This window comes from Lissotriton vulgaris, chromosome 1_1 (genome assembly GCF_964263255.1).
Source record: "Lissotriton vulgaris chromosome 1_1, aLisVul1.2, whole genome shotgun sequence".
NCBI lineage: Eukaryota > Metazoa > Chordata > Amphibia > Caudata > Salamandridae > Lissotriton > Lissotriton vulgaris.
The window spans coordinates 265,847,984-265,860,789 of NC_141685.1; positions in this window are offsets into that span (position 1 = coordinate 265,847,984).

Below are 12,806 nucleotides of genomic sequence, written 5' to 3' on the forward strand. Positions count from 1 at the left end.
CGTTATGAGCATATTTTGATCCCCCCGTTGAATAGGTTGAAATTGGACGTGGAGGGCTGGCGTAAGCTCCCGCTTTCGCCGCTTGGCCGGGCTGCGCTCTTCAAAATGATGTCTCTGCCACGGTTCCTCTATGCTCTCCAAAATACCCTTGACATAGTTCCGGCTAGTTATTTTCGTGTAGTGGAGGGCCTCCAGAGGAAGTTGATTTGGGATGGTAGACCCCGTATTGCGCTTGCAAAGCTAACTCTCCCTTGGTATGATGGGGGTATTGCTCTCCCTGACATTAAGCGGTATTATTGGGCGTCTCAACTGAGTGCTATTAATCATGGCATGTATGGTCCGTCTAACCCCGCGTTCACTATGGATAGGTGGCTGTTGCCTGGGGGTGATTATAATAGAGCACTGTCCTCAAGGTCAGCTGGTAGGGATCTGTCGGGCCCTACGAGGACCGCTGTGCGTTCTGTGGTATGATGCAAATAATGCGATGGAATGGACTTTGTCTACCCCGCTTTTCGCTTCTGAGAGACTAGGCAACCTGTGGAAGACTAAGGGGTTTGAGAAGTGGGACCTGATAGGTATCAGTAAGGTGGGAGACCTCTGGGTAAAGGACCGTATCAAATCATTTGAGGCACTGAAGACAGAGTTCCAATTAAATGATCGGGAATACTTTCGATATCTTCAGATCCGCCATGCCTCGAAGTCTGGTTTATCAGCGGGCGAGAAGATCCCAGAGTCGTTCCCGCTCGAGGATAGGGTGCTGGACGGTCATGTGCCGGACAGTACTATCTCCTTGATCTATAAAAAACTAATAAACAATAGGGCTGACCTACTGGTTCGGATCCGTGACTCCTGGACCCGGGATGGCTTAGAATTGGACGACGAGGACTGGCAGTCGGCGATCTCCTCTCCTAAGGTGGTTGCGATTCCGGCCCGTCTCAGGTTAGTGCAGCTCAAGATACTCCACAGGACCTAGGTTACAGGCCCCCGTCTGGTCAGGATGGGATTTTCTGAAGATGGTTTGTGTAAGCGGGGATGCGGGCTGGTTGGAACAGCAGTGCACTGTGAATCGGAGCGTTTCACCTGCCTGTCACAGATAAGAAATGCTATCAAAATGAAATCCTACGAAACAATATACTACAGGCCGGCAGCAATTCATACCCGGACAACGTCGGGACGGGCTGCTAGTTTTCAATAAAAAGAAACAAAAAAATATTTTTTTTTTTTTTTAAACGGGAAAAAAATATATAATTTTATGTTTCTGCTTCCCGCACTGCGATAAAGCAGTGGGGCAACGCTCCTCCGCCCATGTGGAAGAGCCGCCCCTGTTTCTGTCTAAGATTCGGGCATTGTGAGCGAAAAACCAAACATATTGTCCCAATGTGGATAGAAAAACATGGCAGGGATACAGCCTTTTATAATTACTAGTCGATAACATGAATTTAAACAATCCACACAACACTTTTTTGTTTTCTTCAATGCAAAACTCTGTTTGCTTATATGTGGGTCCCTGGCTTAAAACTCAAGCTGCACCCTACTGAAGAGATCCAAATAGGCTGATACTGGTCTGGGCTTGCCTGTGCTCCTGTTCAGAATGGACCTAGCCTTCGTGTTTGGGGTCGACTCTTAATATTGGAGCAGGCCCAAGTCCGATTTGCATATAGCTGGCCATGTGATGGGGTCTTAAGTAATTACCGGTGTCTAAGCTGAATTGAAGTAGCAACATTAAGCCACTGCAGTCCATCCACGTCCCTACACTGCCCTTGGCTGAAATGGAAATAATTTGCTACTTCAACAATCGACAACTGTATCAGTACCTCTTATTTTAAATGTAACCTTTTTTAAGCTTTGCCAAGTTTAACATAACACTGTTTTTCTCAGCTGCACCGGTGTGGGCTCTGATTTGTATCTTTGAAAAATGTGAAACCATGTACTGGTAAACTGACCTTAGACTTATGGTCATACTAAGCTAATCAGATCTCATACACCCATGAAACCCAGAGGGGGCCTTCTAAACCCATAAGCGCATGACTACAGCATGACTAACTTAAGCAGGTCTTACGTCTCTCTGTGCCTCCACCAGGGCTAGTTCGAGCTTGTCCATTTGGGTTGTGTATTGGCCCATCCTAAAGGCCACCTCAAGCAATCAATCAATCAGGGTACTGTAGGCCCGCTACTCACCCGAGAGGGTCTCAAGGAGCTGAGGGGAGGAGGGGGGTCAGCAGATCCGTTCAGCTGAAGAGCCAGGTCTTGAGAGTCTTCGTGAAGTTGTTCAGTGAGGGGGCGTGCCTGATGTCTGTCGGGAGCTCGTTCCAAGTTTTGGCCACGATGTGGGAGAAGGATCTTCCGGCTGCTCTGGCTCTGTGGATGCACAGGGTTTCGGCCAGTGCAAGGTTGGAAGATCGAAGGTTCCTTTTGGGTACATGGAAGTTGATTCTGTCATTGAGGTATCCAGGTATGCTGTTGTGTTGGCATTTGTACGCGTGGATGAGGATTTTGAAGGTGATTCTTTTCTCCACAGGGAGCCAGTGGAGCTTTCGTAGGTGTTGGTTGATGGGTTTGTGCTGGGGGGGCGGAGGACGAGTCTGGCGGCGGTGTTCTGTATCGTTTGTAGTTTGCAGAGTAAGGACTTGTTTATGCCGGTGTAGAGTGCGTTTCCATAGTCAAGTCTGCTGGTGATGAGTGTTTGGGTGACTGTCTTCCTTGACTCAGGGGGATACACTTGAAAATCTTGCGGGGTATTCGGAGCGTGTGGAAGCAGCTGGAAGTGACAGCATTGACCTGTCGGTTCATGGTGAGGGATGAGTCGAGTATGATGCTGAGGTTTTTGGTGTGGTCCGAGGAGGTCGGAGATCCTAAATATATTCTGATCAAAGGCAGAACAAGCACTGGCAAAGCCAATAGGTCCTACAAGAGAGATATCGACTTTGTCAATGTTTTGTAGCCTTGTCGTACAGCAGCATGGCTGAAAATAAAAAAAAGTGACATGATGTCTGTGTTTTATTATTTTTACCACAAAGTATGGAAAATGAAAACTATGCTTGAAAATCGCACTTTGTTAGGGACTCTTTATGCACCTTATGACCCAGATTTCCAAAGAAATCACACAATGCATTTCAGTAAGTAAAGCAGTTGCGCTGCATTGCATGAAAGAGAGAGAGATCACAACAGCGCCATATCTGCTAAGATGTAGCTCTGTTACGCTCTCTCTCTGCACAGGTGCACTTTAAGCTGTCCTGCGCCAACACAGACACCCATTGCTCCCAGTGCTAGGGTGTCTGTGTTGTGTTAAGTATATGTTTTGTAAAAGAAAGAGTCCCTTCCTGTACAAAAACTATACTTCAATGCATTTCAACCTTTGTATGTGTACTGTACCATATGCCTATGAGGGAAAAATGAAAACATTTCTCCTCATTATGCCGGGCTCAGGGAGGCACAGGATTATGGTGCAATTGAAGATAGGCATTTGCTTCACAATGCCCATGTGCCCTCCAGGGAACACCCCCTTGATGCAAAGTAATACATGGCAATGCGTTGTCTTTGGGTACAATATAACATAGACAGAGTATAGCAATTTGCAATGGATTGTAAATACAACACATCACTTTTTATCAGGTCCGCATCAAAAAAGTAATAGATAACTGACCCAATGCAAAGTCTTTGCAAATCTGGGTCTAAATGTTTTGCATAATACTGATACCCAACTGCTTCCATCTTTATCAATGCAGCTGAATTCTCTGTTTTAAGACTTTAGTTAATATTTTTTTGGAACTTGTGAGCTAACTTTTTGCCTGTTCTATTTTTTATTATTTATAGTTATTTTCCAGTCCCTTCCCTTCTGAACCCTTCTTCTAAGGTCTAGCCTTTGAGACTGCAAGAATGCCATGTCAAACTATTGTTTTACAAAAAATTAATCTTATTATATTACCTACTGGCGGTCGCCAGTAGGTAGTTATAGTTAGGACCATGTTTCCATATAAAAAATGTTTTTGACGAATCTTCACAAAATTTTCCAAACAAAGTGTCATATTAAGTCTTGTTGTGCATGGAAAGTTTCAGGGTGATTCATCAAGTAGGGGTTGAGAAAAAGGGGGATCAAAAAAGTGTGTTTCCCAAGTTTATTCCCTTAGGAATTTTAAACATTAGAAAGTTTGAACACGACTACAGCCCGAACTGCTGGACTGAAATTTGGTAGATTTGGTTATTCAGATCACTATTTCAGTTATTTGGTGTGAATCCACTCAGTAGTTTTTGAGAAATACAATTTTGTTCATCTGTGGTCGCGATGACTTCGCAATTAATAATGAGTTTGTGCAGGGAAATGCAGACCTCTGATAGGTTGTCAGGAAGTATTGTCATCTTGGCACTCAGCGTCCCCCCAAAAAAACATGATAAAAAGAAAAGGGGAATATCCTTACCCCCAACCCTTGGTCTTGGGATCCTGGAGAGACCCCATCAGGGTAAAAAGATTTTTATTTTAAAAAATTGCCACAAATTTATGAAATTCTCAAATATGCAGCAAAAAACGAAATCTAAAAACAATACGGGGTTCCATGCTTGTTTTCATAAGGGCCCCTTGGTGGGCCAGGTCCGGGGTGCATTTCATAAAAAAGACGGGGCTCACGGGGCCCTGCTCCTGATCCTCCTTGAGCCCCGTGGACCACTACCTCTCCGGGGCTTTTCTTTTAGCCTCCTCGGTGCAATTAAATCAACTGTCAGGGGGTCCACGCAACCCGGTGACCACCACCTCCTCTGGGCTTTTTCTTTCTTAAGAAGGAGGGGGACTGCGCGGCCGTATCCCGGGCCAATCTTGGCCCCTGGGACCACCGCCTCTTTTGGGTGGCCTGTGTAAACAGAAGGAGGGAGGCTTGAGGTTCCGTGACAATTGTAAGTGGTGTTTTCGACTCGCACGAATATGGTCGAGTCTGGTATCTATGAACCGCAAATGACGAGTTTAGTGGGTGTACTCAGTTTCGCTGTGCTAGCCTAAACCGTTCGTCTGTTACGTGGGTTTCTTTATCTGTACCCACGGGTTCCATTTTAGATATGGCATCCATTTTGTCTCTTGCCCTCAAGTAGCCAGCGAACGGACATTGTCCACTTCGCAACCCTGGGACTCCCAAGATATCTGCGGAAGACACATGTCCTTTGAAAGTGTCTTTATGATGAGGGGGATGATACTGTAAGGCAGATGGCCCCGCTCGAGGCTCATCTTGCCGTGCCGGTTTATTGTCTCAGCCGTGCATCTCATTAGGCACGTTCCTTTGATGCCTGTAGCTCGTGGTTCCCGATACCTCCCCTTTTACACCCTTTCCAATCTCCCCACTGTTTCCATCTTCCTCTGCACCTGTCCTTGTTTCTTCTTCGATCTGTTTTACTGCTGATTGGAATGTACTAATGGTGGGAAGATGGGTTTTTACAGTTGGGAACCGCCAAATGTTTCCGCACTTATGTTCCGGACCTTGAATGTATCGAAGTGACCAAAGCGACCCCTCTCGGGGATAATTATGGGAACCGAGTCGTAAACCTTGGTGTACCATGTAAACCTATGGGAGAAATATGTATAAAAGGAGCGATCCACAGTAGCAATTTGAAGCAGTCTCCCCGAACTACACTCGTTGTACTTCCTGTGACTTCTGTGTTTCCCTGCAGTAAATAAACCTTGAATCTTTGACGCCGAAGGAAGTGTCCCGTGTCTCTGTGATTCGTACGCCGGAGCAGGTTACCCACGAAGGTTTCAGGTGTTGTCCCCTGGCACCGCTGGGTCTTAAATAACCCAGTCCTTCAGTTGGCGCGCAACGTGGGGCTGCATCAGTGGTACCGGTCCAAGCCCGACGATCGTGAGGAACTTCGTGTGAAATCTCCGAGGGAAGGTGCACTCCGCTTCATCGATCCTGTTGTCGAAACAAGTGGCCCGAAGACTTTTCCAGCGAAGATTCCCGCCTCCTGACGGCTGCGACGGACTGCTGCCCTGACTGTAGACCTGTTTTGGCGCCTGGCGTAGACCTTGGTATAGCGAGACGACTGACGGGCCTTCCGGGTGACGCCATCGATCTTTGAGTTAAGTATTTGTGGGTCGCTCCCAGAGTTCTTGGTTGTGGTTGCTTAGTTGTTGCATGGTTCCATTGCATTTGTGGTTCTTGGTACTTTGTTGTGATATTTGACGACTGCAGCCGCCAAAAACCGAGGGTTTTTGCTCTTTGCGGGGACTTGGTAAATCCCGTAACCCTTGACGTTTGTGAAACTCGGCTAGTGTGCAAGATGCCTGGTCGCAGTACTCTGTTTAGTTGTTTCAGACGTTGTGGTACGGATTCCCGACTGGAGGACTCGTGTCCGATACCTCCGGTTGGAACTCCAACTTATGAGCTGTACAGCATACACGGGCTAGGCCCGATTACTTTTAATGACTATTGGATTCGCTACACTAAAAAAGACGGTGTCCTTAGTTGGCCACCTCATGGTAGCTTTGAGACCCCGATCTTAGATAATCTAGAGGCTAAATTGTTTGAGAAAAAGTCAAGGCCGGCCATGTTTGATGCCTTTCGGTTGTGGCGTAAAGAAGCCCGACAGAAAGAGATCAGACAGACTAAACATAATCAGAGAGATGGTGTTGCTGCCATTGTAAAGAAAGCAGAGCAGTTTCAGCGTGATAAGGAGGCTAAGGAAAAGGAAGTGTTTGATAGGCTACAGCGTATGTCCATAGATAAATGCTATCCTGTTTTGCCTACGGAGTCGGATAAGAAGGAAGAATCAGTTGAGGATCCCCTAATGTCCTATCTCATGAAGTCGCCACCTCCGTATGTACAGGGTACCGCGGCCCCTGTGGTTCCCCCTGTACCTGCTCCACCTCTTCCTCAGCCTGTTCCTCAACTTGCACCCGTTCTTCCGACTGTTCCTGCTCCTTTGCCTATTGCTATTCCTACTGCTCCTCCACTTCCACATACTCGTGTTCCCGCTACTGCTCCTGCTCTGTTAACTCCTGTCGTTGCTTCTGTTTCTACCCCCTCTCTTGTTAGTCCTTTGTGCTATACTTCTCCATCTACTCGTAGTCGTACTTCTCCTGTTGCGGCTAGCTTCTTTCATTCTCTCGGACCTGTTTTTGGGTCTGCTGGTTCAGACGGTCCTCAAAGACGTAGTCAGCTTCCCGGTAACAGGGAACGTGCTTCGCTATATAATATGGCGATGGGTTGGATGACGCATCCTCTTAGAAACCCTCCACGTGCCGTACTTGATACGTTCTGTCAATTCAATGTACCGACACAAAGATACGTGTTTGAAGAAATGTGTAAGGTTCTCCGCGATCAGATATCGGCCGATGCACCTGACGAGGTGCTGACCGCTTTGTCTGATCTACAGTTTCAGTTCTCGAACGGACTGATAGTGGATACCAACGTTCGACGTGCTGTTGAGCGGTTGCTATCTTTTCGTCCCACTCCTATACCTCAAGCTTTGTTTGTTGAGGACGTTGAGAGGCAGTTAGATGCGTCTGGTCAGTTTCCCATGCGTGAGGTTCCACCAGTGTGGATGCCAGCTAACCCTGGGGCAAACCCCCCGGTATTGGCGCATTTCCAGAGAGTATGGATACATCTCCCATGGAAACGCTCTGAAGTGTTACAGGTGAAACAATCTTTGCCTGACCCTCGCAAAAATCCTGCAGGGTATTACAAGGAGTTGTCGCAGCTCGTAGACGCTACGATAATGAATCTTGCCGATATTGACATGTTGTTTGGCAATGTCGTACCGCAACCGGTGTGGGCTAAGATTCGTCAGGAAAATCATCCAAATGAATTAGGTGGTGATTGGGCTGCCATTGTAGCAGCGGATGGGTTGCAAATCGGTGGTGCCAAACCTGAACAGTTGGTTGCTGCTCTCCCTCAGAGAATCATTACGCTAATGAAAACTCTTATGCCAGCTATGAGGGTGAATTGGGACAAATTGTCAGCTTGTAGACAGAAGAAGGACGAGAGTGTCTCCGACTTCTTTACGAGATTTGAGGAGGCATTCATCGATCATAGTGGTCAGGATAAAGGCACTGAGGGTGGTCAACGGTTATTCGTGGACAAATTTGTCTCTAACTTACTGCCCGATTTGAGTAATAAATTGAAAAACTCTGAAAGTGCGTGGGCCGTTTCTACCTCGGCTCAAATATTGGCCACAGCACAGTATTATGAGAACAGAGAGAAAGAGGAGAACGACCGCGCTGATAAAAAGACGAAAGAACTTAAAACTAAAGTGTTGTTACAGCAAGCGTATCCTCCGCGTTCGAATCAGAATGCTTCGCAACAAAATAGATCACAGTCGCAATCTAATCGATCACAATCTCGAAATGACTCCTCTTCCCAAAGATCTTCGTTAGGGTACAATCAATGTGCCTATTGTAGACAGGAGGGTCATTTAAAATTCAATTGTCCTGTTCTAAACGATCGTAATAGTGGTAACTCATCTAGAGGGGGTCGTGGTGGTTCGCAGCAGACATCACGCGGTAGGGGTCGTGGTGCTCAAAATGACCGTTCAGATAACTCATCAAATTCCAATAACTGTTTCGATCAACGTGGATCATCGCAAGGACGATCTGCGCAATACAATGTAGACGATTATTACGTCGATCAGGGAACTGACGACAGTAATTACTAGGACAGCCATAGACAAGGAGAGGGAGTGGTATCAGTTCCGGTTGATCAGAGAGGGCCTTACGTCGCAGTTGCTACATCGGGCGTCGTTGAGCCTTTTTTGTTGGACACTGGTGCAGCGAAAAGTTCCATAATGCATTCGAAACTCCCTGGCGCACCTTTGTCTGGCTTAACAAATGTTTCCGTTGGATTCTCTGGCGCCCCCGTTAGCAATCCAGTTTCACGCCCTTTGCCCCTTACAATTGGGCCTCGTGAGCTGCAAGCTCCGCTGATTTTGACTACTGGTTGTGGTGAAAATCTTTTGGGCCTGGATTTGCTTAAACGTTTGTATGCAACTTTGTATTGTTCTCCTGCGGGTGTAAAGCTTACGTTGGGAGAGAGGGTTGTCTCTCCTATGTACTTGTCTCTCGATAAGCTTCCACCGGAATTGAGTTCTCTTCCTGCATCTTTGTGGGCAACAGGTCCCAATGATGTGGGCCTGCTTGACATCTCCCCTTACGTTGTTCAGTTGAAATCTAATGTGCGATTGCCACGTATTCCCCAGTATCGTATTTCTCTTGATGGTGAACGAGCACTGTTAGCGATCATCTATGATCTGATCGAGAAAGACGTTATTGTAGAAACTCGGGGAAACGTGTGCAACAGCCCTGTACTGCCCATTCTAAAACGTACTGATCCTTCGAAACCACCTGTTTATCGTTTTGTTATCGATTTGCGGGAGGTAAATAAAATTGTGATTCCTCAGTTCCCTGTTGTGCCTGACATCACGGCGCTACTGACTCTGATTCCAGCTTCTGCATCTTGGTTTTCGGTGATTGATTTGAAGAATGCGTTCTTCAGCATCCCGATCGCAGAAGAGAGCAGAGACCTTTTCGGTTTCTCTCTTGGTGGACGCAGCTTCCGGTTTAAACCCGCTCCTCAGGGCTACTTAGAGAGTCCATCGATTTACAGTCAAGCCTTGAAGGGTCAACTGGATGCGTTTATGTTGCCGGCTGGTGCGGCCTTAATCCAATACGTCGATGACTTATTGGTAGCTGCAGACACTCAGGACATTTGCAAAATTGCTACGGTGTCGTTGCTGCAACATCTCTGCGATTTACATCACAAGGTGTCACCTTCTAAACTCCAATATTGTTGTCAAGAAGTAACCTATTTAGGTCACTTATTGTCAAAGGAGGGAAGGCGGTTGACCCCAGAGAGAATTGCAGCAATTGCGCGAATGACTGTGCCAACAACCAAAGAGATGTGCGTGCCTTTCTAGGTATCACGTCGTACTGCAGGCAATGGATTCCAAATTTTTCATTGCTAGCGAAACCATTGGTGGCTCTTACGTGCAAGGATGTTTCAACTCCTTTACCATGGACGGAGGAATGCCAGAAAAGTTTTTCTGAATTGCGTGATTCATTGTGTTCGGCCCCTGTGTTAGGTACTCCTGACTACAGTAAGCCGTTTACATTATATGTTCACGAGAGGGAAGGTTGTGCTTTGAGTGTCTTAACGCAACCTTTTGGTGGTAAGCAACGTCCATGTGCATATTTTTCCTCGACCTTGGACCCGGTAGCTAGAGCATTGCCGAGTTGTTTGAGAGCAACAGCGGCAGCCGCGGTGTCCATCCGACAATCAGCAGGATTGGTCATGGATAATATGCTTACGGTGATGGTTCCACATGCAGTCGACACCCTTTTAAATCGTACGAAAACTCAGCACTTGACGAGTGCGAGACTGTCTGGGTATGAGTTGACGTTGCTGGCAAGTCATATTCAGATAAAACGCTGCAATGTTCTGAATCCGGCAACTTTGTTACCAATTAGTTCAGAGTCAGATGAAATAGCAGAACACGACTGTTATTTGCGGACAGAAGAGGAAACAAAAGGTCGAGTGGACTTTAAAAACACTCTTTTGGAAGATCCAGATGGAACGCTGTATGTGGATGGTTCATGTTTTAAATTGCCGAATGGTGATGTGACTACTGCGTATGCTGTTGTAACGTTGAATACTGTTGTCGAGACTGCAAGATTAAATCAGAACTCTGCCCAAGCTGCAGAACTGATCACTCTCACTAGAGCGTGTGTGTTAGCGAAAGGGAAACGTGTGAATGTGTTTACCGACAGCCAATATGCGTTTGGCGTCGCCCATAGCTTTGGACGGTTGTGGAGAGAGAGAGGTTTTTTGACATCGCATGGTACGAAGATTCAGCATGGTCAGCTTGTGAATGATCTTTTGGATGCACTTACGTTGCCTAAGCAGGTAGCGATTGTTAAATGTAGTGCGCATCGTAAGGTGACGGATGATGTTGGGCGTGGTAATGCGTTTGCGGATGAGACTGCTAAGGAGACTGCCCGGAACCTTAGCACTCGAATGTATGTGACGAGTTCGGTTAGGTGGCCTACAGAGTCGAGTATGTGTGAAGACACTATCGAGAGTGTTAAAGCAATTCAGAATGAGGCCACCGAGACTGAAAAGATGAAGTGGAAAGAAAGTACGGGAAAGTTGGATGCGAATGGTTGTTGGATTGATTTGTCAGAACAGAAGAGATGGATGTTGCCGGATGCGTATGTGCTGGCTGTTGTGACAATGGCACATGGGTTAGCACATATTAGCGTGAAAGGTATTTGTAAGTTGTTGTCCCCTGTGTGGAAGAATGATGGCATCACGAAATGTGCTGAACGATTGGTTAAGAATTGTATGGTATGTATGTTGTACAATCCTGGTAAGGGAACCCCAACTCCTCCTGGTAGTTTTGCTCCCCCTTCATGTCCCTTTGAGGTGATTCAATTAGACTTCATCCATATGGAGCGATGCAATAACCTGAAATACGTTTTAGTTGTGGTTTGCGCGTTCTCCCGATGGATTGAAGCCTATCCTCTCAAAGACAACACTGCTTTGTCAACTGCGAAAATCCTACTGAAGGAATACTTTCCTCGGTACGGAATGCCTCGGATTGTATGGTCGGATAACGGAAGTGAGTTTGTGGGGAGTGTGATGAAGAGTGTGTGTAAGGGCCTTGGAATTAATCAGAAATTCCATAGCGCCAATCATCCCCAGTCAGCTGGTTTGGTTGAAGGGTATAATGGCACCCTCAAACTGAAGCTAGCGAAGATTCAGGCTACGACTGGTCTCTCGTGGCCTGACGCTTTACCCTTAGCTTTACTGTCAACAAGGGCAACCGTACACTCCCGAGTAGGGCTCAGCCCCTATGAAATAGTGTTCGGTCGTCCTGCGAATGTTTGGGGGGTCCCTAGACCGGGTGTGTTCTGTGATCTTGAGTATCCAATGTTGATTGATTATCTTCATGATCTGACTGCTAAACTGAGGTTAATTCACCAACAGGTTTACGAAGCATTGCCGACGCAGACGGAGGGTCCAGGCCACCAGCTCCAGCCCGGAGACTGGGTGGTGACGCGTAACTTTACGCGTAAGAAGAATTTGGAGCCCAGATTCACTGGACCCTACCAGGTCCTCCTTGCCACGAGAACTGCTGTTCGCCTAGAGGGTCGGAAAAACTGGGTGCATGCCACCCATACGAAGAAAGTCCCTATTCCGTTGCCGGCAGACTCGTGGGTGAGGAGAGGCATTGCTTCAACTGAATCCGAAGGATTGCCGGCTTTTGTACCTTTTAGCGACGCACAACCTGTCGGAGAATCCTCAGTGCAACAGAAAGACACTGTCGAACATTTGTCATCAAAAGACTCAAGACCAGAACATCCGACTGATCAACAGAACGCTGTCTCTTCAACGGATCCTTTGTTTGACGAACAGACACGTCCTGGGAAAACACAATACTTTTTGCGATCCAGCACTAAGGACTAATAAAAGATTTCGTTCTGTTCCTTGACAACTGCATTATCCCGTTTTCCACGATCAGTCTGAACACCCGTATCATTGTAATTTTTGTATATATATATATATATTGAGTTTCGTTCCACATGTATTTTTGCTTCCACAGCTGAGAGACATTTTGCACATATAATTGTAAATAAAGGCCTTAGCCCGCGCGTGTACTTCCTTCTGGTTAGTAGGTCTTGACACTAGGTTAAAGACCGTCGGTTCCTGGGAATTCCTAGGGATTGACTACTGCTACACAGAACGAAGTGCGTCAAGAAACGTTGCGGACGGTCGTAGGGGATGGCATTTTCAAAGCTGATGGACTTGGAAGAAGCTCAGGCGCAAAGGTTCAAG